The 27,345-nt window shown below is 37.3% G+C and overlaps 1 protein-coding gene across 3 annotated transcripts in view; it reads right to left on the bottom strand.

Moving 5' to 3' along the window:
- Positions 1 to 14,270, bottom strand: part of LOC120422193 (lachesin) — a 78,260-nt gene extending 63,990 nt beyond the window's left edge. For 2 of the 3 annotated variants that reach the window (XM_039585575.2, XM_039585576.2), the window contains exon 1: positions 13,936 to 14,269. The gene's annotated coding sequence lies outside the window, so the exon portion shown is untranslated. Of the gene's footprint in view, positions 1 to 13,935 lie in introns of all 3 variants that reach the window. The other variant, XM_039585574.2, reaches the window with a different exon arrangement.
- Positions 14,271 to 27,345: the final 13,075 nt, after the last annotated feature.

Genomic DNA, 27,345 nt, shown 5'->3' with positions numbered 1-27,345 from the left:
TTGACCTCCACCAAAAAAATCAAACCAAATTTACCAGATTTCTAGCATTCTCTGAAATTACTCCAAAATCCAAGCTGGAAAAACCGATACGACCGAAAATAAATCTTTTCTTAGTACAATTTGTCATAAAAATACAGCTGTTTATTACCCAATAGGTTCCGAAAATTATTTTTTTTTTTTTTTTTTTTTTTTTTTTTTTTTTTTTTTTTTTTTTTTTTTTTTTTAATTTATATTTATTCAATTTTCTTTTCCATGTACATTCATTCAGTTAAAATATTATTGAGTGTCCAATCACAAACGATGACTTTTCACCTCAATTTTAAATACTAGCAACTTTCATTTATTCATGAAATATTGTAGCTTTCGCTATTCAGTGATTTCAAATGTAGGAGGTCCTACATGTACAAAAGGGAAAAGGGATACCTTAAAACTAACTTATAAACTATATAAAGAGCGGATCAATGCAGCTGAAGACTGCAATGATTTTTGTCGAAATGCATCAATTATCTTATTGGACATAACATCCAAAGTGTCAACTTCGGCTAATTGATGAAGTTCACTGGTGCTGAACCAGGGAGGAAGTTTCAGAATCATTTTCAGAATTTTGTTCTGAATCCTCTGAAGTTTTTTCTTCCTGGTTAAGCAACAGCTTGTCCAGATCGGCACAGCATAAAGCATGGCAGGTCTGAAAATTTGTTTATAAATTAACAGTTTATTCTTGAGACAAAGTCTAGAATTCCTGTTTATAAGTGGATACAAACATTTAATATATTTGTTACATTTAACCTGGATACTTTCAATGTGATCCTTGTAAGTAAGGTTTTTGTCAAAACCAAGTCCAAGATATTTCACTTGATCCTCCCACTTTAAATTTACCTCATTCATCTTTATAATGTGATGACTTTTTGGTTTAAGAAAATCAGCCCTTGGTTTGTGAGGGAAAATAATAAGTTGAGTTTTTGCAGCATTTGGAGTAATTTTCCATTCTTTCAAATAAGAATTGAAAATATCCAAGCTTTTTTGTAATCTTCTTGTGATGACACGAAGGCTTCTGCCTTTGGCGGAGATGCTTGTGTCATCAGCAAAAAGTGATTTCTGACATCCTGGGGGCAAATCAGGCAAGTCAGAAGTAAAAATATTGTATAAAATTGGACCCAAAATGCTTCCTTGAGGGACGCCAGCACGTACAGGTAGTTGATCAGATTTGCTATTCTGATAACATACCTGCAGAGTACGATCCGTCAAATAATTTTGAATAATTTTCACGATATAAATCGGAAAATTAAACCTTTTCAATTTCGCAATCAAACCTTTATGCCAAACACTGTCAAATGCTTTTTCTATGTCTAGAAGAGCAGCGCCAGTAGAATAGCCCTCAGATTTGTTGCTTCGAATTAAATTTGAAACTCTCAACAACTGATGAGTAGTTGAATGCCCAAGGCGAAATCCAAACTGCTCATCAGCGAAAATTGAATTTTCATTAATGTGCGTCATCATTCTATTAAGAATTATTCTTTCGAATAATTTACTAATAGATGAAAGCAAACTAATGGGCCGATAGCTTGAGGCTTCAGCAGGATTTTTATCCGGTTTCAAAATCGGAATTACTTTGGCATTTTTCCAACTACTGGGAAAATATGCCAAATCAAAACATTTGTTGAAAATTTTGACCAAGCAACTTAAAGTTGCTTCTGGTAATTTTTTAATTAAAATGTAAAAAATGCCATCCTCACCAGGGGCTTTCATATTTTTAAATTTTTTGATAATAGATTTTATTTCATTCAGATCCGTATTAAAAACTTCATCTGATGAAAATTCTTGTTCAACAATATTCTGAAATTCTATTGAAATTTGATTTTCAATAGGACTCAAAACATTCAAGTTGAAATTATGAGCACTCTCAAACTGCTGAGCAAGTTTTTGAGCTTTTTCCCCATTAGTTAATAGAATATTATCACCATCTTTTAAAGAAGGGATGGGTTTTTGAGGTTTCTTAAGAACCTTTGAAAGTTTCCAAAAAGGTTTGGAATAAGGTTTAATTTGTTCGACATCTCTTGCGAACTTTTCATTTCGCAGGAGAGTGAATCTGTGGTCAATAACCTTTTGCAAATCTTTTTGAATTCGCTTCAGTGCAGGATCACGAGAACGTTGATACTGTCTTCGGCGAACATTTTTCAGACGAATCAGAAGCTGAAGATCGTCATCAATAATGGGAGAATCAAATTTGACTTGGACTTTAGGAATAGCAATATTCCTAGCATCCAAAATTGCATTAGTTAAAGATTCCAAGGCTGAATCAATATCAGCTTTGGTTTCTAAAACAAAATCATGATTTAAATTATTCTCAATATGATGCTGATACCTGTCCCAATTAGCTTTGTGGTAATTAAACACAGAACTATTGGGTCTGGTAACTGCTTCATGAGAAAGTGAAAAAGTTACTGGAAGATGATCAGAATCAAAATCAGCATGAGTCACTAAAGGACCACAATACTGACTTTGATTTGTCAACACCAAATCAATTGTTGATGGATTTCTAACAGAAGAAAAGCAAGTTGGCCCATTCGGGTATAAAACCGAATAAAGACCAGAAGTGCAATCTCTGAACAGAATTTTACCATTGGAATTTACTTTTGAATTATTCCAAGATTGGTGTTTGGCATTAAAATCACCGATGATCAAAAATCGAGATCTATGCCGAGTAAGTTTATTCAAATCCCCTTTGAAATAATTTTTATTTTCCCCAGTGCATTGGAATGGCAAATATGCAGCTGCAATCATAATTTTCCCAAAAGAAGTTTCAAGTTCAATGCCCAAACTTTCAATAACTTTTAACTTAAAGTCACGTAACGTGCTATAAGTCATACTACGGTGGATAACTATTGCAACTCCACCGCCATTTCGATTCATTCGGTTATTAGTTATAACTTTATAATCTGGATCACTTTTCAAATAAGTGCCAGTTTTTAAAAATGTTTCGGTTATAACAGCAACATGCACGTTATGAACTCGTAAAAAGTTGAAAAATTCATTTTCTTTCGCTTTTAAAGAGCGAGCATTAAAATTCATAATATTGATGGAATTACTTAGATCCATGATTAAACTTCAGGGTAAGAACAACATCATTCGCAAATTTTAATCCAATCTGGATTGCTTCCATCATGGATGTAGCATTACTCATTGTTTGAATCAAACCAAACAGTGAGTTTTGCAAAAAAGTCATTTTTTCAAACGTAACATCGCCGAGATCAGAAGATCCCAAAGCGTTGCCAGCAGAAAAATTTTCAAATGAGATTTGAGGTACCTGCCCAATTTCAGAAAGATTGGTAGAGGATTTAAAATTCGTGGATGAACCCGAAACGACGTTAGCATAAGAAATGCCATTGTTGTTACCTAACTTTTCCACGGTAGGGGTATTTCTAGAATTGTTCGAGTGAGACAGCACGAACGTTTGATTTAAAGATGCAGGTACAACCTGACTTTGAGAAAATTTCGGTTTGGATTTCGGCTGATGCTTAGCACGAGAATCCAAAACCTTTTTTCTGATGGGGCAATCCCAGAAATTTGATTTGTGATTTCCACCACAATTTGCACATTTAAATTGGGTGACTTCTTTCACGGGACAATTGTCCTTGTCGTGAGAAGAATCCCCGCAAACCATGCATTTTGGAACCATGGCGCAATGATCAGTACCGTGACCGAATGCCTGGCAACGCCGGCACTGGGTCAGATTCTGGCCATTACCGCCATGTTTCTTAAAATGCTCCCACTTTACCCGTACATGGAACAAAAACTGAACTTTGTCCAAAAGTTTCAAATTGTTGATTTCATTTCTGTTGAAATGAATCAGATAAAATTGTGAAGTCAAACCAAAGCGAGAAATATTCCCGTTTGATTTTTTCTTCATTGGTATTACTTGGGATGGGGCAAAGCCAAGCAACACCTTAAGTTCGTTTTTGATCTCATCCACCGACAAGTCGTTGGAGAGACCTTTCAAGACCGCCTTGAATGGCCGAGCATTCTTGGTCTCATACGTGTAGAAATTGTGTTTGTGGTTTTTCAAATAACCAACAAAAGTTTGGTGATCTTGTAAAGATTCCGTCAACAAGCGACATTCTCCTCTTCGACCAAGCTGGAACGAAACCTTCAAATTGCAAGTTTCCTTGCAATTCTTCAGTTGCGTTCGAAAGCTGGCCAAATCGGAGACGGAAGTCACTACAATTGGCGGAGCCTTTACTCGTTTCTCGACGGCAGAAGGCTCAGTACGAGGAGAAGGTTCCTTGTCATCAGTTTCGGATAAAACACCGAAACTGTTTGTCAATGGAATTGGAGGATTGACCTCACATTCAGAATCAGAATCAGACCTCAGAAGAGGCTGTTTTCTTTTTCTGTTTCCGTTAGCCGGTTTAGCGTTCAAACGCTTCACCGACGTAACGACCAAATCTTCAGAAGATTTGCGTTTACCTTTGTTTTGACGCATTTTGCAAGCAAAGTTCTCTTAAAAAGATGGCTTCGTTTGTAAAATACAACAAAATTTCAGGCGGGGTTAGTCTTGAAAAGACTGTTTAGAATTTTGGAAAATAACTCAGGTAGTCTTTAAAAAGACTGTGAATTTTGTTTTGAAATAACTCTGAGCTTAGGTAGTAAAAAATACCGCAGCTCTAGTGTCCGTTCACCACGAAGGTTCGCAAGACACTGACGAAAATTATTTTTTCGGTCCTCTAACACATCACATTATTACATTTTAAAACATTTTTGAATCAATCACATTGTAGAGAATAGTTTTCTGAACAAGTTCCATAAAAAAGTATCAGTTTTGGCTCAATATAAGCAGAGAGAAGGCCAATTTCCTGAAATAAATAGTGCCTTTCTCCAAAATTTCTTAATCAAATTACTAAGATATTTTTAATGATGATAATATTTTATTGAAACATAAAAATTATAACAAGTTTTGACGAAATTCATAAAAATTATTCTATAGCATTTTTTTTTTATTGAAGGTCAGATATTGGTCAAATATACTTGGTTAGAGTCCCCAAGGCATATTCATAAGAAATTTGAGTGATATCAACATGAATGCACCGATTTTCTGTGATTTTTTTAACAATTGTCCCATAAATTCGAAAAATAATCGTTTACTATCTACTTTCGGCAAAATCGAGATTTTCGCTCCAATTGGCAAAGGATGTTCCAACGCATCTTTCAAAACTAGAATTTCACTAAAATAGTGTTTAGTTTTGGCGGCCAATACAAAAAACCAAACGGCTGACAGGGGAGATGGGGGTAAGACGGCCACTCTAAGTTTAAAAATAATTCAAAATCAAAACAGATCAATATTTTTTCAAAATCTTGCGAACAAATAACTTATTTGTTTTGCAAAAAGTGGCTCGAATTGACTTATTTAGTATTCGGCGTAATTTCAATATCTATTTGGGTAACTTTTTTGTGTTTACCTAGTTAAAAAGTGCATGGCAGTGTTACCGCACCTGGCCGTCTTTTCAACTCTTCCCCTATCCCATCCCCTCTGGAATTGCCTTGAAGAAGATTTGCTGACGAACACAAAACCGCGTTTTGGCAATATAACCGAATCATTAATTAAGGGCAAATAAGTTCCCTATATTTTTGTCTGCCTGTGTGGATCAATCGGACCGCGCACTGGACTCACAATCCAGAGGTCGCCGGTTCGAATCCCGGGGCGGACGCAAAAAATTCTAAGTGTAAATATAGGTATTCGGTGCCCTCTCCCCGTGCCCATACCTTCACACTTAGGAGACCCGGGAGGCGGAGTCTTGTCGCAAAAAGAACGATACACGCCTGTGGATCCGTTGACGAAACCGCAAGGTTTAAGAGGGCCACATTATAAGGTGTTACGTCGATTCCGCATATTATTTAAAGGCAACAATTAACGTAATACAATTTAATTTAACTAGTTTGCTTTATACCGATCATTTTTCTCAATGAAATTTTTAATTTTCAGCTATTTTACTAGTTTTTCACCCTGATTTTTAAAGATTTTTTTAAAGAGGGGGCGGGGGGACTATACATATTATTTGCACTGGCCTTCTGCTAACAAACTAAGGAGCCGATAAGTATATCAAATCGAAATTTTATGTTTTTTGGGAAGGTGGAGTTATTTAGTTTTTAAATATCATCGATCGTCTTGTTATTATATCGGGATCGGGTTTGTTTGTAATATCGGATTTTGCATTAGGGTTGCCCTCTTTCCCGATGTCTCACTGATTAATTAGCAAATACTTTGCATTTTTAATTTCGCTTGAATCGATTTTACGTCCAATTTGCAATCAATTTAAGCCCTGAATCAGTCTTATACGAAGAAGCCGAATACTTATACTAACACTTAGAATTTTTAGGAGCCGGCCATGGAATTCGAACCGGTGACTTCTGGATTGTTAGTACAGTCTCAAGTAGCACACTTTGTTCGCCAAAAGATTTCCCAACTTGTTGTTGAACTCATTTACTATGTTTTCCCAACATCCCTGAGAACTCTTGAGCGCTGGAAAAAGCGCACGTTTTTTTTTTGTTGTTGAACATCTCTTAACCTGTTAGAAATATGCGTGGTTTAATTAAGTTTTACCAGCGCACATCCTACTTGCATAGAGAACGTTTGTTGATCATGTCATAAGAACTCTTGACTTAAGATTCTTAACCGGGTTGGATAACGTCGTTAGAACCGTTCAACAACATTCTGTCTTTAAGATTTAGGAGGGAGTTAGCCAAACGTTTTTATAACCGTTCAAGAACATATCAAGGCAGACAAGAATGTTAAACAGGCTTTTCATAAAATACGTTCTAGGTGTTCGCTCAAAAGTTTCTTTTTTTTCTTAATTTAATCCTTTATTTGTGAGTTATGTCGCTTTACAATACTTTAACTACTGTTTTTTTTGTAATTTATTAGTTTGGACAGGGATACGCATTTATGAATAATAATAATATGAATGCTGGATAATACAAAAATATCAACCATAAAAAATCATTCAATTTCCTAATTATGCCTTTGGGGATATTTTTTTTTTCAATTATGTTTGAGTGCTAATTAACATCGCTTACTACTGCTACTCTACTACTGCTGCTGGTTCCCGGTGCTGCATTTTCAGTTTTCCTTTTTGATGAAGTATGCTCAGGGTGAGTATCGAACCCAAGATTACTCCAAATGTCAAGTCCGGGCGCACGTCTGCTTCTTTCCACGAGGGGTGCAGGAATGAGCATTCCTAAACGTCAATAAAAAGTCTGCGATCATCTAGGTTTTGCCAAGTTCACTAACAGTTTGCCAAAACTTCTTTCGAACATAAGCTGTTCCTATTTTTCGAATTACCTTGCTTGTTTCGTCAAAATGTTCTTGCTCGGTTTTAGAACACGAACGCGAACTTCACATAAACAACTTCAAATTCAAAAATCAAATTATTCGCTCTACAGCATTGCCTTGGCGTTCCCGATTACGGGATTCCTACTCGAAACTTGATGTCCGAAGGCTTGATTGTTGAGGCAATTGCAAACCTCTTTTTACACCTAAGCTTCCATCCACCCCGGGATTCGAACTGACGACCATTGGATTGTGAGTCCAACTGCCTACCAGCGACTCCACCGAGGCAGGACCCAGGGAGACGACTCCTACACCTGGAATGAGCTAACGACCTAACCTCTAGGTTAGACCGGGGCCAACATTTACTTCCCCATCCGACGGAAGGCGTGATCAGACAAATCTCGTCTCAAAATTTGCCACCGGGACCTTCTGGGATCGAACCCAGGCCGACTGGGTGAGAGGCAATCACGCTTGCCCCTACACCACGGTCCCGGCCATAAACAACTTGTTTACGAGAAATCACAGACGAAGCCAAAGGTCAAATCTACTATGTTATCACATTTAGCAAACTGGAATGAAACATCATGTCTGCAAATGTCATTTTGCTTTTCGAGTTCTACAAGCATATTTCATTGAGGTCAGAATAAACTTCAAAATGAACTATTCGTAATCCGTTGCTAGATTTGGCATTTGTGTTACACAGCCATGTTGAACAATGGTTTTTTGATAAAAATTTGAACTATTGACCAAATTTTTTGACAATTGTTCAATAATTAAGGAATAAAAACACTTATGCAGCAATTGTTCAACAAAAAAATGAAGAGCGATGTTTTTCTTGCTACTTGAGGTGCGCGGTCCGATTGGTCCACACAGGTGTAACAAAGATATCGCAGTTTGAAAATCAAGGTGTTGCCAAAAAGGTTGAGGTTGTCCGATTTGAATGAAAAAAATAGGATTGGGATTGGGATAGCTGGTTTTCATGGTATCCACCAAATTTTGAACAGAAAATGTAGATTTCAATTTTGCACTTTTTATGTGAAATTTAAGTGGGACTTATAAGGGAAATTTTTGCGAACAGGGATAGTACATTATCATTAAATTCGAGACAACAGCAAGTGAAACCACAATTGCGATAAATATTAACTCAATGCACATTATTCATGGTTAAATTTGAATGAGCGTACTCGTGTTTCAAAATAGAATTCATTTAAGAATGAAAACAAAACATACAGTCAGCATTCTTTCTAACACAATTTTTTCCTAAGAACCACGCAAAATTCCCCAGAAAAAAAAACAGAACCGTTTAAAAATGCATCACTTTCCGAGAAAGCAGCACTTCCAATGGGCACCGCATCGCAAGTCTTTGCATGGTTTGGGTTACAAACCAGCCAGCAAGTCAGCAATTGCATTTGAAACACTCATAACAACTACCAATTTTAGCCACCCGACGGTGGCGGCGGCGTCGCGACGGTCCGGCGGGGTCGATTTTCTCCTTAACTATAGTTGAAGGATCTTTTTCTTCGTAACCAATACCCATACGTTGGCGGTACTGCACTGCACCGTTTCGTTTTCAATTACATATTTGAGGTGTATCCGCAGACTATTGCACCAAGTGAAGGGTATAAAAACTGACATTGGAATGGATTTGGATTTGACGACAGCAGTTGTCACTTTCAGATCCATTGTATACCGCCCACTGGAGCGAATAGAGACAGCTGTTTTTGGCACGGCTTTGTTGAATGATTGTAATTAACAATCATTTGAGTTAGAACAAATTAAAAATTCGTTTCCTACGTGGAGATATCGCCCTGCGACCATTTGTACTAACTGACATTTTCGAACGCATCATGGATGTGCTCTCTTATTTTTCATCTTGGCTTGACCTTTTGAAAACACGCAAATCTATAAAAATACGATTATACTATGATATTATGGTAAATTGCCAGGTGTCCTTACTAGTTTGAGCAATATTTTCATATTTTACCATGTCTTTAAGTTATGTCAGGAGCATACTTAAAAATTATTAGGACAATTGTTTGTCGAATAGTTTCCCAGAAACAGTAATTCAAAGTTCAAAAATCGATTTTCTCGTAACCACCAAAATGTCAGTTAGTATAAGAGAGCACACAAGCATTTAATGCTAATATTTTGTTTAGAGAAAACATTCTGCGAAATCTATTCAACATTTTATTTCGATCCAGGAAGTCTATAAATCCAAAAGTTTTAACGGGCAGGAATATTTCATGTTTTTTTTTTCCAAAATCGTATTGGTTTTTTTGGTGAATTTTTCGAAAAAACTAACTTAATCCACCTATGTGGTTGGAGCCTTCCTCACAACAATGGCCGTACACAAGTTTCATCTATTTTTATATCCGGCTTCCAAAAAGTACATCGATATCACTTATGTGGCCATGTCTCGAGACAGGGTTGCCAGATCTTCAATGTTTTGGACTCGTTGGAAAGGTCTTTTGATAACCTAACCAACAATGGGTCGGATAGTGGATCCGTACATAGTTTACATACATTGAATTGAGATCCGGCTTCAAAAAAGTACATCACTTAAGGGGCCATATCTCGAGACAGGGTTGCCAGATCTTCAATGTTTTAGACTCGTTGGAAAGGTCTTTTGATAACCTAACCAACGTGTGGTCGTATAGTGGAGCCGGACATTGTTTACATACATTTAAGTGAGATCCGGCTTCAAAAAAGTACATCAATATCACTTAAGTGGCCATATCTCGAGACAGGGTTGCCAGATCTTCAATGTTTTGGACTCGTTGGAAAGGTCTTTTGATAACCTAACCAAAGTTGGGTTGGATGGTGGATCCGGACATAGTTTACATACATTTAAGTGAGATCCGGCTTCAAAAAAGTACATCAATATCACTTAAGTGGCCATATCTCGAGACAGGGCTGCCAGATCTTCAATGTTTTAGACTCGTTGGAAAGGTCTTTTGATAACCTAACCAACAATGGGTCGGATGGTGGATCCGGACATAGTTTACATACATTTCAGTGAGATCCGGCTTCAAAAAAGTACATCAATATCACTTAAGAGGCCATATCTCGAGACAGGGTTGGCAGATCTTCAATGTTTTAGACTCGTTGGAAAGGTCTTTTGATAATCTATCCAACGATGGGTCGGATGATGGACCCGGACATAGTTTACATACATTTAAGTGAGATCCGGCTTCAAAAAAGTACATCAATATCACTTAAGTGGCCATATCTCGAGACAGGGTTGCCAGATCTTCAATGTTTTGGACTCGTTAGAAAGGTCTTTTGATAACATAACCAACGATGGGTCGGATGATGGACCCGGACATAGTTTACATACAGTTAAGTGAGATTCAAATATATGTGAAAACACATTTTTATACATAACTTTTGAACTACTTATCGAAACTTCAATCTGTATAAAACTCGATCTATGGGACCCTAAGCCAAGTCGAATGCAACAAGTTCGGGTCAAATCGGTTCAGCCAGTGCCGAGAAACATGAGCTAGTTTGTTGGTCACATACATACATACACACACACATACACACACACATACACACACACATACACACACACATACACACAGACATTTGTTCAGTTTTCGATTCTGAGTCGATATGTATACATGAAGGTGGGTCTACGACGTTTTTATACGAAGTTCATTTTTAGAGCAGGATTATAGCCTTGCCTCAGTGAGGAAGGCAAAAGCTCAAATTTGTGTTCGGGTATTACTGAAATTTATCTTTATGCAGTATTTCCATTTGAAAAAGACACAAACCGATCTCCGATCGGGCTCCAATTTTTTGTGGGGGTTTCTTGGCCAAAATAATTAGACCCGTATTTTTTGGTTGGCCATTAGGGTGTCCTACACTGTGATAGGGTGGTCCCAAAAGTGGCAATTTTCGTCAATTTCCGCTAAAACCACATTTTTCGAAAAATCATAACTCCGCTCCAATTCAACCGATTTTAGCTGTCTTAGATGCAAATGAAAAGTGGTCAGTTAGCCTTTCAAGGAAATATAATTTGAAGACCGAAAAAACAAGCCAAATATTTGCAAAAGTCGCATGAAAACTTAAAATGGCGTTTTGACCGTATCTGGACCAAAGAGTCTGAAAACCTATGTCTGAAAATATTTTTATCGGATTCCTCGGAAAATTTTACGTATTATTCTCAAAAACTGGAGGTGTTCGTTTACAGTATTCCGAGATATGATTTTTTGAAAATAAAAAGTGGGCACGCCACGCATAAAATCAAGAATATTACGAAAACGGTAAAAAAATTATCGCGCTCGTGAGCGCTCACTTTTCGCTCATTCGTGAGGAGGAGCACTGCGCGAGCTAGCTCACGTTTGCCCGCGCTCACGTTTGCTCCGATTTTTTCAGCTCGCGTTTGCTCCACGCTCGCGCTCGCTCTCATATTTCGCTCACGGAGCGCTCATTTTGGACGTGTCGCTAATCATTTAACGTTTTTGAGAAAGTTTTTTTTCAATTCTAAATGGATTTTTTGCGTAAGGTGCAGTAGGGCTGTGACTTTGTGAACAAATTTTTTGACAAATGAATTGGAATAGCTTATTTCCATCAATCATGTTTTTAAATAAAAGGTTGGATTCGCAAGGGTCAAATAATTTTTTAGACATACAGTCGATTGTATAAATATTTTAGAATTTAAAGGCCTTATGTAAACCTTAGAGTAGGAGTAGGAATCTCGTAATCGAGAACGCCAAGGCAATGCTGTAGAGCGAATAATTTGATTTTTTTTTTTGAAACCTTAGAAAAACTTACAAAAGAATGAATTGATTCAAGAGGATTTATGCTTTGGTAAGTTCGATTCAAGGTTAAATGTTTGGTTGATTAAAATATAACATTAAACTGTATTTATGTACCTTATCAGTGTTTTGACTACATTTACAGATTGCAGGTCAGAATGAGCTACCATTAAAACAAAGTTATTCCGTTTATTAAATCTTTCAGTAATTAGAAACGACTAATCATTTTTATAAGGTAAGTCTTTATTTGGCAAACATTTTAGAAAAAAAAGGTTAACATTTTTGAAACAGTTCTATTTTTAAATATATGCCTCAAAATTCCTAAGGGTTGAAATAACCCTTTTGACTCAAATCAAATAAATTGTCAATATTATTCACCACGAAAAGGTTGGCTCTTCTTCCAACAAGTGGATTTTATTCAACACTTTCGCAACCAAACCTCTGAAAATATTCAATTACAAGTTATATATGATTTTTTGAACATGGATGATTGTAACTGTTTAAAAGATTATTTAAAAATAAATAAAATATACATAAATTGTCAATATTTTTGTACTTAACAACAATTCAATATGGTCCAATATGGATTTGATTTGTGAACAAACAGTTCATTTCTTCACGTCAATGAATGTTTACATTATGAATTTAGGTTTTTGTTCCTTGTTCGAAAAAAGTCTAGATTTTAAATAGAACGTAAATTTCGATTCGCTGATCAAATCCATTTCATTGCCTACTTTTGTTTGTTCGACCACTTTCTTGTTTGTTTTTGCTGCCTGTGCTGAGATAGTTCTAGAAACTTCGTTCAAACAGGCAGATGCTACAACAGGAAAAAACATCTACCTACTTTGGCTCACCAGCTCACGTGAGCGCAAAACGCTCCGGTGAGCGTGAGCGAGCACGAGCTACCTGATAAAAGCTCACGCTCCAGCTGGAGCGAGCAAGCCTTCCGTGAGCGCTCGCTCATTCGCAACCCTGGGAAGAGGTCTAAAAATTAGTCTAAAAGTCAAAATTAACAGCGATACAAAAAAAGTCTGAAAATATTTTTATAGAATTCCTCGGGAGATTTTACGTAAAATAACCAAAAAAGGCGAGGCTCAATATCAAAATTCTGAGATATGATTTTTGTAAAAAAAATCTGGGGTTTCTGACGCGTCGCTCGCAAAAACGGGAATATTACACATTTTTGGGAACCTACTAAAATTTTCGTAATTGAATTACGCAACTGTGACTTAAATGCGTTGAGACAATGGCGGAAACATTGTTTACTGGGATGAGACTCTAAGAAAAGGGTGACTTTGATGTAAGTAAACATTGATCAGAATCAATGTGTTTTTTTCTTGGTTAAATATAACGAACTGAAAAAAAACTTTAACTAATATTGAAATCAGTCACACTGCAGCTTACTATTATTTTAAGCATGCACAAGTTTCATTTTTTTGCAGCCAGTTTTATGTTAGTTTCTTTTTACATAAAAAAAATAAATATCGTAATTATAGGTACTTATGATATTCTATAGCATAAAAACATAAAATTCATCGATGACTTTGTAATAGTAAACATGTAGCCACATCACATTTTCCAAAACTGATTACTCTTGAAACTATTTTTCACGGAACACTGGTTTACATTTTCTAAACATTGAGAATATCTGTCGAAACTATTTTCCACGAATCACGAGCTCTATTTTGGTCATCCAACGACAACGTTCTCAGGTGGGTGGTGGGGCGGAGGAAAAGCAGAACTTCACTTCACGCGCCAAACAGCCAGCGATGCAGCCAACCGTTTCCGCTGGCAGTAGTAAACAGTTCCACACACTCTCTCACAAACTGGAGGGTAAATATTTGCAATCACCATTTAGTCGATGGGAGGCAAAAGTAACGCGTCGGTCGGTGGAAACGTGCTGACCACAATCACAGCTGTTGAACGATTCTGCCAGACCACTTTTGACCACTCTGCAAAACTCGAAGTTTTCCCGCTTCGTCCTGTTGGTGATTTTCCTTCTTTTTTGGACCGGTCTGTGCCGTACTGTACCACACAAACTCGCCAATCACTTGACCAATTTACACTCATGCAAAACAGGAAGAACCGTTCCTCTATCTTTACCGTTGGCCAAAGTTGCCATTTAGTAAGTTGGTTTTGCTACCTAACGCGACCACCTGCACCGATCAACTGTGTTCCGAGATTTGCAACGGCACATTTTGAAGTGGCATGGCACACATGCCGTGGGTACTCGTTTGAACAGTGTAAGGTTCTTCTTCGACTTCCAGCGGCTGCGCAGATCGAGCCCGCGGAACTCGGATGCAATTTCGCGCCACGCGGTCAGCCGGCGAAAAACGTAAACATTGGACCACTCACTTCCAGTGTGGTGCAGAAGAAGTCTTGCCGCCAAAGCAAAAGTCCCATGTACCTCATGGAAGTTGCCGGAAAAGGCGGTCAATTTATGTTTCGTCCTATACCCTCGCTGATTTCGGGCTGCAATCGTTTTTGCTCGGGTCTGCTCGGTTCGTTTACCACCAGATACAAATGCTTGCCGGCGACGGGATTGCTGTAACATTACTGTTTGAACGGCGAAAATGCAAAGCAGTTCTGTAGATGGTGCCATTTTCAAAAAGATTTGCGATAAATTGTGTTCCTTATTTGGTTTTTGGCAGCTTTTCAGGTACATTAGGGTGGTTAAACTGTAACTTGCTATGAAAATGCCATGATTCTAAATCCGGACACTTAGTAGCATATCATTTTTGTTTTAGATGACAGAAAAATCATGTACGAAACGGAACTATTGGCACTACGCCCCCCGGGGCATGGCCTTCCTCTAACGTGGGATTTCTGCTCCAGCGCCTCTGACGAGACAGGAAGCTCAGTGGATAAGGCGGGAATCGAACCCGCGTCTCATAGCATCATCGGGATCGGCAGCCGAAGCCGCTACCCCTGCGCCACGAGACCCACTAAATAAAAAAAAAAATCATGTAATAAGTTGGAAATGTATCAGGATGTAGTATAAACAGTCAGTTTTAAGAAAATGCATGCAAAATATGTATTTTCTAGCAATTTTTCATCATAATTTTGAAATTAAATTGACTTGTTGTGCTTCGAATCCCGGACACTGATAAAAGCTGATTCGAAATCCGGGCACTTTTGCTTCGAATTCCGGAAACTCAATTTTGCTTATGAATCGCACGAATTTCGACTGAAATGTTAGTGAATGTCATTCTTTAGGTCTCAAATAAGCTGTTAACATCAATATAATCGATATTTTATATAAAAATGTGCTAGATTTTAAGGAAATCAAAACCAAAAATTTCTACTTTGCCTTCTCGGTGCTTCAGACGCATATGAAATATTTCAGTGAAATGTTTCACATTTTTGGAAAACTTATAATTTTATTTTTTAACTGGTTTGGCATTAACTACAGCGTTCAAACATACTTTAAATGAAAGTGGATGGTAAGAATTTATCAAATAACACAGATTTGACATTCATAATGCGAACTAATATCGTAATAATTGATAAAACAAGATGAGTTGTTCGGGGTTCGAAGCGTAAGGAAAATCGAATCATGACGTTATTGAGTTTTCGAAAAATAATTTGATTGTAAAAATAGTTGAATTTAGTTTAGTGGATACGAAAATGTTGGCAACTTTAATCTCATAACATTCATAATAGCTTTTTAAAGTATTGGGATTGATTATTGATTTACCGAATTGTTTCTTCTTTTTTTTTTTGTAGAGCCTTGAAACCACTGCGACTGCGAATTGTTTCTTACTATTAATTTGAATTATTATTTGGTATTGCGGTATGGTCGGTGACACACCACTAAATAATTAAAAGGAAGTTATTACATTCTTGTAATTATTTAGAGGTTCTGTGTCACCGACGGTTGAAACCAAATAATATTAATAATAATAGCTTTTTGTCTACCTTACTGAGGAAAGACTATGCGAACAATCGAAAAATGAACTTCTTAATTAGGACTCTTAGACCCACTTTCACGTATACACCAACTCATATAAAAAAAATCAAATTATTCGCTCTACAGCTTTGCCTTGGCGTTCTCGATTGCGAGATTTCTACTCGAAACTAGGTGTCCGAAGGCTTGATTGTTGAGGCAATTGCACCCCGGGATTCGAACTGACGGCCTTTGGATTGTGAGTCCAACTGCCTACCAGCGAATGCACCGAGGCAGGACCCAGGGAGACGACTCCTACACCTGGACTGAGATAACGACCTAACACCTCTAGGTTAGACCGGGGCCAACATTTACTTCCCCATCCGACGGAAGGCGTGATCAGACAAATCTCGTCTTAAAATTTGCCACCGGGACCTTCTGGGATCGAACCCAGGCCGACTGGGTGTGAGGCAACCACGCTTACCCCTACACCAACTCATATAAATATTACAGAAATTATTCACATAAATCTATCTATCTATCTATGATTCAAAGAATGGAAAAAACTAACTTAATCCACCTATGTGGTTGATGCCTTCCTCACTTTTTACCAAAAATGGGAATATGAGTGGTTTCATCATTTTTTTATATCCAGAAAAAAAGAACACAATGTATAACTTATGTGGTCATAACTCGAGACAGGGTTGCCAGATCTTCATTGTTTTGGTTTTTTTGGAAAAGCCTTTCAATTATCTAACCAACGATGGGTCGGATGATGGATCCGGACATAGTTTACATACATTTAAGTGAGATCCGGCTTCAGAAAAGTACATAAATATCACTTAAGTGGTCATAACTCGAGACAGGGTTGCCAGATCTTCAATGTCTTGGACTCATTAGAAAGGCCTTTCAATTACCTTACCAACGATGGGTCGGATGATGGATCCGGACATAGTTTACATACATTTAAGTGAGATCCAGCTTTAAAAATGTACATGAATACCACTTAAGTGGTCATAACTCGAGACAGAGTTGCCAGATCTTCAATGTTTTGCACTCATTGGAAAGGCCTTTCAATTACCTTACCAACGATGGGTCGGATTATGGACCCGGACATAGTTTACATACATTTAAGTGAGATCCGGCTTCAAAAAAGTACATAAATATCACTTAAGTGGTCATAACTCGAGACAGGGTTGCCAGATCTTCAATGTTTTGTACTCATTGGAAAGCCCTTTCAATTACCTTACCAACGATGGGTCGGATGATGGATCCGGACATAGTTTACATACATTTAATTGAGATCCGGCTTCAAAAAAGTACATTAATATCACTTAAGTGGTCATAACTCGAGACAGGGTTGCCAGATCTTCAATGTCTTGGACTCATTGGAAAGGCCTTTCAATTACCTAACCAATGATGGGTCGGATGATGGATCCGGACATAGTTTACATACATTTAAGTGAGATCCGGCTTCAAAAAAGTACATAAATATCACTTAAGTGGTCATAACTCGAGACAGGGTTACCAGATCTTCAATGTCTTGGACTCATTGGAAAGGCCTTTCAATGACCTAACCAACGATGGGTCGGAAGATGAATCCGGACATAGTTTACATACATTAAAGTGAGATCCGGCTTCAAAAAAGTACATAAATATCACTTAAGAGGTCATAACTCGAGACAGGGTTGCCAGATCTTCAATGTTTTGTAGGGGAAGGTGGGGCAAGACGACCATATGGGGCAAGAGGAACAATCGCTCGTACGGCCGTAATTTTTACAATTTTGATTATTTCCAGTATGAGGAATTGTTGCTAGCAATGCAATTAGCTGGTTCTACAATACATAACCGCCAAAACGACGTAAACGCCACGGGGCATGAGATTTAATGAAGGTTTTTTCAAAACCTTTGTTTTCTTATAATATTTGGAAAGTACAAAATAAGGCTTAGGGCTCGTTTTAAGGCTCATTTTATCAAATTGCTATTTTTCCTAGATCAGTAGTGTCCCTACCAATGACATGCAGTTATTACAAAGTATGATTTAACTTTTGGTTATTTTTGTTGAGGGCTTTTAAAAAATCTTGTTCAGGTGGGGCAAGTGTACCATATGGATTTTTAGTATGGAAAAAATACGAATTGCTGCAACAATATATTTTATTAGGAAATAAATACATGAAAGTACTTAAAAACTGATAAACAATTGCTAAAAAAAAAAAAAATGTCCATACAAAATATAGTGATATTATGAAAATTTACTATTTATCGTCGAAGTATTTTTTTTTTTCGTAAAAACGATAAAATTTAGAGTAAAATATAATAATTTAATCTAAAAATGGAAGAAACCTTTCAAATACATTCTAATCTGATGTATCTAAGTGATAACAGTTCGATTGTTAGCAAATTAACATGATTTTTCATGCATTGTTCCTCTTGCCCCAACGGGTTGTTCGTCTTGCCCCACTAGTTGAGTAGAACGAACGAAAAATCAAAAAATTTAAAATCATTTTTTTTCATTAAAAAACAGGATTTTTTAAAAACTTTTTCTAACAAAGTCTTAGTCAAGACCTAGAATAAGATGATTATAATAAAATCCGACAGATTTTTTAACTTTTTAAGGGGTTATGACGAGCCTTTCCTTAGCTTGTTACACTTGCCCCACTTTCCCCTACTCATTGGAAAGGCCTTCCAATTACCTAACCAACGATGGGTTTGATAATGGATCCGGACATAGTTTACATACATTAAAGTGACATCCGGCTTCAAAAAAGTACATAAATATCACTTAAGAGGTCATAACTCGAGACAGGGTTGCCAGATCTTCAATGTCTTGGACTCATTAGAAAGGCCTTTCAATTAACTAACCAACGATGGGTCGGATGATGGATCCGGACATAGTTTACATACATTTAATATAGATCCGGCTTCAAAAAAGTACATTAATATCACTTGAGTGGTCATAACTCGAGACAGGGTTGCCAGATCTTTAATGTCTTGGACTCATTGGAAAGGCCTTTTAATTACCTAATCAACGATGGGTCGGATGATGGATCCAGACAGCGTTTACATGCATATAATTGAGATCCGGGTATTTGTGAAAACACATTTTTATGCATAACTTTTGAACTACTTATCGAATCTTCAAACAATTCAATAGCGATGTTTTGGACCCTAAACCAAGTCGAATGCAATTGGTTCGATCAAAATCGGTTCAGCCAGTGCTGAGAAAACTCAGTGAGAATTTTGGTCACATACATACATACACACACACATACACACACACATACACACACACATACACACACACATACACACACACAGACATTTGTTCAGTTTTCGATTCTGAGTAGATATGTATACATGAAGGTGGGTCTAGGAGCTTTTAATAGAAAGTTCATTTTTAGAGCAGGATTATAGCCTTACCTCAGTGAGGAAGGCAAAAACACCAAAAATGGGAAAAGAAATATATTGTTTTGAAATAAACTAAAAATTAGATTTGCATTTATAAAACTTCATAAAACTGTTTACAAAACGGATAGATAATCGAAAACTCTCAAAAAATGCCCGATAGAATTTATCACACCATTTCGCCTGAACGGACCACATATTGTTCTCTTGAAACGGAACGAACATAGAAATTTACAAATTAATTAGGCGGGAACCGAATCCACAACCTCTACCATCATCGGAATCGACTGTTGAAGCCGCTATCCACAGGACAACATGGCCCATCAAAGGTCACAGATTGTAAATTCCATTTAACATCACGCTCCATCTAATGCAGTGGCTTTCGTCAAACTAAACAACACGTGCTCTAAACCCCAACAACAAAAAAACACTCATCCATTACACTTTGACATCTCAAAAAGTTCAGCAACGCTTTTCGACGTGTTGTAATAAAAATAAGATTCTAATCAATTTTCCCATCAATGCGCGCATCGTCCTACACAGTTGTAAACCCCAAAAGAGTTCGGACAAACGAACGCCAAGTTGAGATTCTCCACATTCGAGACTTAAACCCAGAGAGAAAGGGAATAAAATAGAATTGATTATTCCCCCGAGAGCATGCCACCACGATGCACGCAGAAGACTTCCGTTGAAATCTTTTATGTTTGCCCTGGGTTCGGACCTTGTTTGCTTTAGCAAAGTGTTGCGAATCTTAATCGAATGGTAAAAATTTGCTCTATCCTTCTGTTTAACGTCTTCTTCTAACCCAGCTTAATTCATCTCACTGAACAAAGGGGCTAGCTGGCGCGAAAATCTTGTCATCATGACACGATGAGCTAAATGTTTGAGAAAATATGTCACGTGTGAAGATAATCGTATCGTAAATGTATAGCAAACATCAAAATTCATCGAAAAGAAATTGCTTCTAATAAATTGCATTATGGAAAAAAGATAACGATTCTGAATTTAGAGCAGAAAGATCGAAAGAGCAGTAAAAATAAGTTGTTTTTACAAGCGGATTGCATTCTAGAGGGAAAAAATCTGGTGTGATGTTCAGCAGCATGGTTTTATGGATCAGAGCACGCTCGTCTTCTCTTAATGCACTAAATGGTAAGTTAGTGCGGTTTTTGCCTAGTTGCAGCAGCCGTGCACCGTAATAAGCGAATTGCATGTGAAGAAAATCTTTGCTCTTGTTTGTAACGAAAACGACGTGCCAAGATTGAGGGGTGGAGCGGATTCATAAACAAACTTATTATGAGCGTTGGCGCACCGAAAACTGGATTGTTCGGGAAATTTTGAAACATTTTACATTTTTATCAGGTGTTGATGCAACAAACATGAGCGATTAAAAAAATAAAACAACCTGAACTCCTAAACTCTGAAATCCCCTCAGTTTCTTAATATATGTTTTCAAAAGCAATCCTGCAAAATTTGAATTGTCAAAGCAAAAAAGCAGAAATTAATCAGAATCTTTGGTATTGTACCAAACGTTGTTCATTCGCGGACGCACTCCTCCACTACTAAGAAATCTTCTTAGTCATCATCGTAAGGAGGCAATCTCGATTGAGATTTATGTCGAAGGGTGAAAGCTTGATTATGAATTCTGCCATGTGAGAACGATGTCACAGGATATTTTTTTCGTCTTCTCCTCTACTTCTTCACGATGAGTGCGTGTTGTGAATTTTCCCCACGTCTCCAGTTTGTCATGAGTGGGGTATAATTTTATGAAAATATTAAACGCCTAATTTGGGTAAACATTTACTTTCGATTATGGTTAAAGAGGAACGCGTGCTGAAATGCATTAATTTTTGTTTTAAAGAATATTTTGCGCACAAACACATAGGGGAACAGCATCTTATTCCAGCGTGCCTCTAATGTTGGCAGGTCAGAACTTTGACATTCAATTAAAGCTAATTTAAAGCGTTTTCAACTGAAATCGAGTAATAAATAGCTCAATAAGAAATGAAGCAAGCAAGAAGTGAGCAAGCAAGTTTCTATCAAAAGTTTTGCAAAATTAATTGTTTAAATAGTGAAAATCAGCAAATTGGATGGAGTTAGGAGCGAGACCATAACCTGGCAAACATACGAGAATTTCCCCTACTTGCCTCATGTGCAATATCATCAAACTGAGAAAAAAAATGTTAAATGGCATCATCAACTTTGAAAAGGGGATTGTTGGTATTTTGCTAAAGATTGTTTTACTAAACACAGATTTATTTATTTTTTTATATTGTTTCCTAGTATATTTACAGAAGAATTGCATCGCTAGATTCCATATACCACGTGAACACTTTAAAGTTGTGGGGTGAAAGGGGATTTTGGTGGATGGCGGTAGTAGTATATTTTTGTTTTGTACAGACCGATGCTCACAAGGGTGGGAAAAATAATAAAGCTCCCAAAAAAGTAATCATTAAACAACAAAAGTCAAGTAATTCGATTGTTTTTTTTTGCCTTTCTAACAAAAGAAAGGTTTAAGGTTTGCTTTTGGAAAAAACGCTTTTTTTCAGAAATCTTAAAAATTCGCGCAAGGCGAGGATTCGTCCCAGGAAAAAATCCTATTACTAAATTGAAGGTTTAGATGCGCTCTTTCGATTGAATTTTGGCCCGAAACCCGGAACTCAAAGTATGATTTTTGAGAGCTCTTTTTCTGAAATACATGAGCGATGTCTGTATCCGCTCTTAAAAATTTGTGTCTTCCATCACTAGAAAACCGTTCGTAAAACCCACAATTTTTATAAGTCAGATCTGTAGCCGTGGGGTCGGAGACGAACATTTTATTTTTCGATTCACAATTTTCGACCAGTAAATGTGGTCAAAGCCATTTTTAGAGGTATTTTTTGGACTATTGTACAGATAACACTATCAAATTTAAAGAATTCAGTTTCAAACAAAAAGCCATTCGAAAACATGCGCCATAAACTGTTTGGGCCCAAAATTTGAAGCTTTTTCAAAATGTATTTCCAGAGATTTAGCGATTTTAGTGTCTTTCGTCTTATTTTTACCCTATTTTTTCCTATTAAATTTTTGGATTTATACAAAATCATATACTGAACATCAAATTCGAAGTCCCGGCTCGTTCTCGCTCGAAAGCTTGACAAGTCGTCAAGTCGAAGCTTCAACGCCAGCGTTTTAAGCTTGCGCGTTTTACGCTGCGCGTGAAAGTGTTCTCGTGGCGCAGGGGTAGCGGCTTCGGCTGCCGATCCCGATGATGCTATGAGACGCGGGTTCGATTCCCGCCTTATCCACTGAGCTTCTATCGGATGGTGAAGTCGGTCCCGGTTTCTCCTGTCTCGTCAGAGGTGCTGGAGCAGAAATCCCACGTTAGAGGAAGGCCATGCCCCGGGGGGCGTAGTGCCAATAGTTTCGTTTGAAAGTGTTCTTTCTGGCTTCTCATAATTGATCGACAAAGTGCAATAGCGATACATATTTTTTTAAGTTAATCATAGACTAACATTATAGACTGAGTACCCTTTATTTTTTTCTAATAATGTCAATCCAATATGTTTTTCTTAATTAAATTTAAATGTCTTGCGACAAATAATGTACCTCTGAAATTAAAAAAAATGGCATTTGAGGTTTAGCCTAAAAAGATTCAAAGTTTTAGGTAAAATTCTCACTGGATGGTATCATTATGTTTATGAAAAATTTATTGCACCAATATATTTCTCGGAGTTTCATCATTTTGTAAGAAAGGCTCTATTTCACCTCTGGTGATATTAAATCGGGTTTTTTTGCAAGCTTTTGTTACTTTGTTGTTGGACGAATCCTTACCTAAATAAGTTGTATGCAACGTTTAGTTGTTTGCAATTAAAAATGTATGTAACGCAGGTAAACAGTTTTATTATTTCCTCAAATTTAAATAAAAAGCACAAAAGTCAGCAAAATAAGTAACGTTGTTTGCAGATCACTCCTTAGGGGCCATTAACAAACAATATTGCACAGCACAAATAACACATATTTATAAATATCAGCCCTCCTGAAAACTTGAAGCTGCTTACCTCCCTTCTAAAACGTCCACATGTTTTAAAGATTGCCCCTAAAACCAGTAAAATATTAAGGGAGCGTTCTTGCATTACGTAACAAAACATTTATATTTTCAGACCCCCTCCACCCCACACATTATCCTATCGGTTCCTATCGAACTGTCAAATCGGGGTTCCAATCGAGCAACAAGGTCATGTAAGAACAAGGTCGGAATCAATTTTAAAATCATTTTGGCAAAAAAACGAGACTTATAACAATCAAAAGTATTGTAAAACTGTTGTTGATGATAATCTGATAGTTTTTGTTATGTTTGTGCTTGTTTGGTACAAGAATAGTGCCAGCACCAAAGAAAAACTACAAGTTTTTCAACATTAAATTTGAATGACTTTGAGTGTTTGAAATTTCTCCCAGAACATTTCATTTCCCTATGTAGGTCCCTACTCGAAACCCCCCCCCCCCCCTCCCCTTCCCCTTGATATTACGCCGTTACGTAATGCATGTCCTCCCCATTACATGGAAAGAGGTGAGGAGGGGGAGGGGGTATCCTTCATGATAATGGAATAATACAAATATTTATTTTTACTTTGAAAACGCTATGCAAAACGTGAATCGTACTACTACTGTGAAAGCGGTAATGGGGGAGGGGGGGGGGCTCTAAAATTGGCGGGCCAATCAATTAACATGTCCTTGTACTGTCTTTTAATGTCTTATAATAAAATCTTAACCTACAGTTGTTCAAACTAACAAAAACTATGATTTATTTTAAAACTTTTGAAAACGCAACGAAAAACCCTGTTTTCAAAAACAGAGCGTTGCAACGTCACAAAATGTAAGTGGTCTTTAAAAATCGAGGTTATTTTTTTTCGAAAAACTGATGATTGCATTCAATTTGTTGGCCAATTTTACACTAAAAATGGAAGAAGAACTCCAAATTTGCTGTTTAACCGAGCAGAGTAAATAGCGAAACATGAATTGGGTCAGGATTGAGAAAAAGTCACGCGTTGCAACGTCACGCTACATATTCCCCTCTCAAAAATTGAATATTCGCTTAAAATAATGTTTCAACATTGTTTCTTATAGTAAATTTAATGTACTTTGCAAATCTGTAATAATATATGTACCTTTTCAATGTATTTTTTTGAGTTACAGCCAAAATGCTGAAAAAAGAAAAGTCAAAGCGTTGCAACGTCACGGTGGAATGTGTCATACATATTTTGTAAAATAAGAGTTGTATGCTCAAAATGAAATTAATTTTTGTACAGGAATTAAGGATTACTCAATTTCCTTAGTGCGCTCACATCTACGATAGCAAAATTCAATTTTGTTTATGATACTTAGCTAAAAATAATCTCAGGCAAAGTAAAGATTAAAAGGCATCTAAACACAGATTCTGTAAAAATACAATTACAAGACATTTTGCGAAACATTCTTGTCTTAATACAAAGGTTGAATACATTTCTAATAGAAATAGAAAAAAATATCATTTTCAAAATATCATCTTCACCGAACAGCAACCGCATATCTAGCACAAAATAAAACGGACCATTTCGACAGTATGAAAACTCAATTTGCTCAAATCAACTTTTTTAGTACGAAACATGTTCTTTTATTCACTAATCATGGTTAGACAGAAAGCAGCTTAAGTGTCCTTGTGAAGCCGGCAACATTTTTTCGTTATCCCTTCGGTTATTTTTTGTTCGTTCTTTCCCTCCGCCGTCACAAACCCTGAAAGAGTTGTGCTATTTGTGCTGGTCTGCTACAACTCGCAGTTTCACCTATTTGGCACCACGAGGAATTCATCTCGGAATTTTATGTGCCAAGAAATAAGCAAAGGAAGCAAAGCATTCGCTGGTTCAATTTCTTCTACTGAGCCACCAGAGAGTTGCCCTGTTTTCGTGTGGATTGTCCTCGAGCCGTTAAGGATCCATGTGTGTGTCGGTCGAATGATGGAAGAACGACGCAACCGTCATCGTGCGACGAACGTTTCATTTCCAAATCTTCACTTTGGGCAACGAAAACGACAGGAAGGATAAAATGACGTGCGAGAGCCACTTCCTCCAGCATAGCGACACAGACAATCAGACGTAAATCATTGAACAGTTTTATATAAAATCTGTCAATGTATTCTCACTGTAACCATCTGGATTTGAAGACACACAAATAAATGAAATGTAAGTCAGTTTGTCAGTTTTATCGTTTCAAGTAACTGTACAATGCGTGGCAATGAGTCGTGGTGAATTCTAATCTGCTGTGGTAAGTTCCTAGCCATTCAAGTTGATCGCTAAATGGTTGGCTGTTTGTCTGTGGCAGTGGTTTGATACACGTTTTAGCCTAGGTTCAGTGTCCTGGGCCCTGTTTTGCCTGTTTGCCCTGTAGACGTGCGTCATTCGCATGTAGATGTGTGTTTCAGTGTGTAGGGCCCGCTGCACAAATGCTGATGAAACATGTTTCGGCTCAAATTTCCATTTTATGGCGCTTTATTTCACGCTCTTACGATTGCGAACTTGTGTGTGTGGTTGTGTGTTTGTAGGTGTGTCATTGCGTTTTTTGACCAAGGACGAGACCAAGGAAGTGAAAATAAAACATGCCATCCCTTTGGCAAACTAAACTTTTTCCTTCTTCTGTGCGCTCTCAAAACCAAACGACGCATTCGTGGCAAATGAATTTTTGAGACATCCAGTTGCGACGAAGAGTTGACGATTGATTTCCCTCCTGTTTGTACCGGAAGGAGCGCTTCTTAACTTTTGTGTTTTTTGTTGTGCTGGTTGGGTTAGACAACAATCAATTTTCTACAATTTTCTTATATCGTCGCCGTCGTGCTAACTTTTCATACGTGCATTTTGAGCCAAATCGAATTAAGAACGCCATTTTTTTGCAGCTCAAAATGCCTCACCTTTTGACCTCCACATATCCCCAAAATTCGATTTCAATCGTGAGATGTTATACGAAAAAACTCCGTGCATTTTTGTCACTTTACATATGAAAGTAGCATCAATCATGTCTTGCTATCTTGTCACTCCCTGAAAATTGATGTAAGTGCGACAACTGGCCAAAAGGATTTCAGGTCAGAACGCGTTTGACACACGTACAAGTGAGATTACCGTAACCAACTTCAACCAAACTTTGGGACAATGCACATAATGGTCAGCCAAGCAAAATGCATTTGCGTGCTTTCGTTTTTGTTTATTCAAGGTCAAACATTAAAACGCGTTTTTCTTGGAACGTCGAAATGCGGGTGTGACAAGACAGCACAACGACGTCGATATGTTCAACTCATCCAGTAAGAGGTAATGAAAACCAAATATAAAACAAGAGATGTTAGGCATTTGAAACGTCAACAAAGTAGGCATACAACTGGCAAGCTTCTAAATCTAAAAAAAAAAGCATGTGGAAGAACTAACAATTGACTAGGAGATTTTAATCACTCAAAGCCGTTCGACCAATTCTCATCACTTGCTCACTTTTATTCGAGCTATTTATAACTTTGGAACAGTCAAAAACACTTTATGAAAGCTGTAATTCTTGATCAAAGTGCTGAAAGGCCGATAATAGAAATAGGCTGAGAAAGGGTATAGTTCCCCTATAAAATTTATTTCTGACGATTTCTTAAGATTTACCCAGGGGTTGGGTTATAAATGGATGTCGATGCCTCTGTGCTCTCTTATGCTAACTAGATAGGAAAACCAGCAAGCTAAGAACAAGAGGACACGGAGGCATCGATATGTTCAATTTGGGATTAACTCGGACCATTCACTTCACCATGATGGAAGAGCATCGTATTTTCTTTCTACGAGTTTTACTCGAGAACAGTGCCCAACTCTGAATCAATTTCGTGTCTGCTAAGTTAACAAAGATTACTTAAAATTAAACTTTAAAACTTTTTTTCGTAGCATCAAAACTTTTTTTCGAGCATCGCGATAACTCGTGATGGTTATTAGCAAACCCCT

The sequence above is a fragment of the Culex pipiens genome, chromosome 2 (genome assembly GCF_016801865.2).
Source record: "Culex pipiens pallens isolate TS chromosome 2, TS_CPP_V2, whole genome shotgun sequence".
Classification (NCBI taxonomy): domain Eukaryota; kingdom Metazoa; phylum Arthropoda; class Insecta; order Diptera; family Culicidae; genus Culex; species Culex pipiens.
Note: the sequence above shows the minus strand (reverse complement) of the source record. Positions and strands in the feature narration are given on the sequence as shown.